Source organism: Lutra lutra, chromosome 9 (assembly GCF_902655055.1).
Source record: "Lutra lutra chromosome 9, mLutLut1.2, whole genome shotgun sequence".
Classification (NCBI taxonomy): domain Eukaryota; kingdom Metazoa; phylum Chordata; class Mammalia; order Carnivora; family Mustelidae; genus Lutra; species Lutra lutra.
The window spans coordinates 111,423,950-111,429,142 of NC_062286.1; positions in this window are offsets into that span (position 1 = coordinate 111,423,950).

Sequence of the window (5,193 nt, forward strand, 5' to 3'; positions counted from 1 at the left end):
AGTGGAACTAGTATTCCCTCTCAGATGCCAGGAGCCAGTTCTCAAAAACCATCCCTGATTCACAAGGGTAATACAGAAGGAATTCCATGACAGGGGTGGATTTGCACAGCCCCCTTTAGATCACTGCACTGACAGTATCAATGTAGTCAGAGAATGCAGCCAGGTCCTCCAATCCATAACTTGCAACTAAACTAAATCTTCACTTATGAAGACAATAGCAAATTCAATTAGAAACTCTAAGCGCTCCATGGATCAATCAGGTCATATACAATTAGCTCTAATTGGTACCTGTCCAGAGAGGTACATTCTTTACCTGCAGTCAAGGGATACTCAGAGACTTTCTTGACTTTGAAAAACATCAAAGCAATTCCTTCTAATCTAAGCATTATAGCCAGCCCTGAGCAGTGGCTAAAGTTCCAACAACAATAAAAATTTAAAAGAAAGAAATTCCACCTAAATTTTCTAAAAGAGCAAATGGCAATGTTGAACAAGCAACTCACAGACGCTTAATTTGCAGAGCATAATTCCCAACTGCTAAATGTCTCCCAAGAAATATTAACTTGTACCTTAGAGCGAAAAGATGATTTTGCAGCTATTTCAAGGAAGAAACCATGAGGAATAACCAAATATAATATTTCCATGATTGTCTTTCAGGGAGTTACTTTGTAAAGAAAATTAAAAGCAAATTTGTAAAGATAACCAAAAACAAATTAACGATAATACCTTATGCTTTGTAGCTGGAATGAAAATGCAGCTTTTTAGTCTTTTTGGATAATCAGACATAAAATTTAAAGTCTCTGAGAAATAATAAGGCTTAATAATAATAATAACTTACAATAGGAACTAGACCTATTGTGGTGATCATTTCATAAAAGAAAAGAAAAAAGAGGGAGAATAGGAAATGTGGAGAATTTTTTGAAGATAATAGAGATGATCAAGAAAAGCTAAAGTGACAAAAGGAAATTCCTTTAGTAGCAGAAGGTTGAATGAAGCAGCTGATCTGGAGATCAAATCTAGGTTCTGATCCCAGGTAGAGAGTTAGGCAGGAGGTGAACAGTCACTAATTACACCAAAACTTGGTGTTCGCATCTGTAAATGAAGATATTGGAATACAGTGATCTCCAGCGGCCACTCCAGTTTGAGTGACTGATGTCAGGGTATTAGAAAGCACTATAGGAAGCTTACAACAGGCCAAGTTTTCTACAGTACCTCTTCCTTGTGATGCCAGAAACAAAATATGAAATTGAATGTTTCTATTTTTATGCCAAAATGGAAACAGAGGTGGGAAGGATAAAAAGAATCTATCATGCAAAAGAAACAGTTTTGTTTTAAATTTCAAACCCAATAGAAATTCTAGCCCTCCAAGGATATTATGAGGCTGTAATCTTAGCCCTCTACTTACCTGACCTTTAGCAGCAGGGAGTAGACAGCAGCAAATCGGGCTTGGAAGTCTACTTCCTAAATCAGTTTCATTCTCTCCAACTCCTGCCCTTTTTGTGAATTATTACACCACCTGGCACCAGGAATATTATTGACTCTGGAGCAGGGAGCTTAATTTTGCAATAAATTTTACAGATTGCTAACTGAAAAACAAGAACAAAAATGAACTACTAGGTAGTTGAAACCGCTGACTCTCACTGCTCCTTCCTGCCCTTGGCTAATTTATGGCAGCAGAGCTGGGCTCCCACACTGCGGCTGCCACTTTGGCTTGGCTGCTCTGCTCACCGCGCATGGGGCAGCAGGCCAAGGAAGGAAGCCATGCTCTCTTGTCTGTGAATTTCAAACCACACTGTGCATGCTGGAATTCCCACAGCCACCCCTACAGTCTTAGCTCCTGAGATCTCAGGGTAAAAGTAAGTAAGAAAGTTGGGGCATAGTCATCATATTTGATAGAAAGAAAGGAGAGGAAAAAATGCTTTGCAATAGATTGGAATATTCATTCCATTTCTTCTACATTTTTCAGTTCAACATATTCCTTTGAACAACTCACTATAACTTTAGTACTCAGTTAACGTGCTAGAGTTAAAAACAAACAAACAAACAAACAAACCGTACATGACATGACTTCTAATCATGTCAGGTGTTGCTGTGTAACAAATCACCCCAAAACTTAGTGATTATGAATTTAGCCACAGGGGTCAGCTAGTGGCTGGATGGTGTAGGATCCTTTGGTTCTGCTCCAAGCAATCTCTCTTCCTCTAGTAGGTTAGCCTAGACTTGTCACCCTTGGTAGCAAGATTCTAAGACAGAAAATGAAAATGCACAGGCACTTTTCAAGCCTCCACTTCCATTAAGTTTGTTACTATTCCACTGCCCCAAGTAAGACACATTAAGACACACAGTCAACTCCAATGAGAGGGCACAAGTAAAGGGAGTGAATACAAAGAAACATGAAAAAGCGGAGTCCTTAGTGTAAATCCATCTACCACAGTGACTTCAAAGAGCTTGCAGCACATAGAGAGAAGTAAGCATGTAAAATGCTTCATCTGTGCGATGATAGAGGTCAGCACTAGAGCAACAGGTTCAAACAAACAGACAAACCTGCTGTGGTTTAGATGGGTGGAGCACTGACTTAGGAAATTTTCTCTGCCCCACAGGAAGCAGTGCCACTAAACTGAGTTTGAAGAATGAGTAGGGGAATATGCAGGGGTACAGCATGGAAAGGAGTCAAAGGGAGGAAGAACAGTCAACAGCAGGGCTAGATACTTAATACAACATCTATAGGAGAATCTTAGTCACTTTTATCTTCTGTTTACCATGGTAACCTTCCAGAAACTACTTCTTTCCTTTCCATGATGTTATTCCTATTCCTTCTATGTATCCCCCAGAGGCTATTTCTTTGACTTACTTTAAAAGTTGATGATCTTGATCCATCACTGCCCATAAATGGGTAACCTGCCAAAATGATGATGATTCTTAAATTACTTTTTCTCTCCCAGACATCTTCAAAAACCTCAATTTATGTATTTCACATCCTTCTGGATAATTTCCTGAGGCTATCCCCCAAGCGCACTTCTAGCCCATTATCTTTCCCTTAATCTGATTTATCCCCCACAGTTCACAGACACAGTTGTTGGATGCCCAGCCACCTAAAATAAAATACTGAATCTTATTTTTCTGTCATCCCTCTTAATTCCACTATACCTCACATCCAGTCAATCCCCAAGTCCTACTAATTTTGACTCATGAATTATTTACAGTTTACTCTCCTCCTCCCCATCACCACAACCAAAGCTTCATTGCTTCTCACCCAGATCTTAATCATTTCTCACCTGCACCAATCACAGCAGCCCCCTGACTGGTCCCATTCCTCAAATTCATCATCCACATAGCTTCTAGTGTGATCTGTCTGAAATGAAAAATAAGACATGCAACTCTACTACCCACAGCCCTTCATGGCTCCTCACTAGCTTGAGTCATCATAGGAAGGCCTACAGCACCTTCTTGAAATTATCCCTTCTATATTGATGGTCTCTTTTCCACTGCTCCCTATAATACACTCTACATTCTGGCAATACTGAACTCCTTATTCCTTACAAGATGTTTCTTATCTCTGTTCTGTGCTCTTGAGGTTCTCTCAGTCTTAACTGCCTTTCTCCCCATCCTACCTCCCTTTGATCAATCCTTAACCATCCAGAAAACTCAAAAAAAAAAAAAAAACTGAAAAATTACTTTCTCCAGAGCTTTTTCCGGACCTGTGCTCTCGTGTTTTCACCTCCTTCATTCAGTGCCACACACTGCCCCACTTTCTTCCTCTCATAATCCAAGTATGTCTTTGTTGTCATACTTAATATTTTTGATCATATGTGTCTGTTTAGCTTATTCACTGTGACTTCTACTAGGACAGAAAGAACATATAACTCTTCTTTATATGTTTAGGACCTGGAATGACATATTATATCTGGGAAGGAAGGTGATGAGGCAGTATTAATTGCATGACCTGAAACCAGCAGGTTATTCGCCCGCTAGCTATATGACTTTGGGAATGGCCTCTTAACCTCTTAACTTAGCCTTCATTTCCTTATCTGGAGAGTGTAGATTCTTATACTATATATCTCACAGGGTAGTTCTCCCAAGGAAATGAGTCAACAAGTAAAGTGTTTGCACACTGCCTAGGGTATGGTAAGTAATTAATAACTACTGGCTCTCTTTAGAGTGTGTAACACATTGGGATTACTAGATGAAAAGATAAATGGATTGAAATAGCCGGATCAGGCCACAGAGATATAAAACAGTATAACGTGTGTGAGCAAACACAGCCAGTTTATAATTACGCTATAGTGAAAAAGCTAAGAATGGGTGAAATGAAATAGTTGATCACCTGGGGTCTCACAACCCTAAGTTATAGCCTCTTATATATATTTCTGTTCTTTCCAGGTTGTCCAGATTTTTAATTTCTAGGCATCCCTTGTGGCTAGGTCTGCCTCTGACCTCACAGATGCCCAAATCCAGCAATATTAGTCAAGTTAAAAATTTTGTAAGTCTCTTCCCTCTATAAAGTGGGGCCCTTCTAAATTAAAAAGCTAGCTATATAATTTGACTGCTGTGCTAGGCTATAGTTTTACTGAATATTGTCAGAAGTAAAAAATATAAGACAGTTTCTAGAACCTGACTGGAAAATGTTTATTTCCTTTAGAAATCCAGTGGGTATAACCTCTATATTTTGCTGAAGCAAAGAAAAAGAGGTAGTACAAATGGTGGCAGAACACTGCTCAAGGGTGAAGAAATCAAGTTATAACAAATGAAACATAAAATGCAGAAAATACATCAAATACTTTAAAGAACTTCCAGTTAGTACCCTCTGAACCAAACAAATGCATTGCTGTAATTTCAGTCAATAGAGAGAAGACTGGAGAAAGCTTTTCATGCCTGAAGGACCATATCAAGTTTTTGCATCATTTACAAAGCAAAGTGATGGGACTGCTGGTATCTGGAAGTTGCTACTATCTACAGAAGAAGGAATTCTCACAAACCTACTTCATCCCTCTACTCCGCCACCCTCTTAGAACCAGGGTCCTCCATTCCAAAAGAAAGTAGACCGAGTCTTTCTAAAGCGTAGCGGCACTGAAGGAGGATTCAGGCCTGATGCCACCGAGCTTCCAAGTGCTTTCCCGAATACAGAAATAAGGACATGCACCACTCCAGTGTATACACAAGAAGAGAGCTCTTTTCTGTGAGGTTCTGGGTGCACAG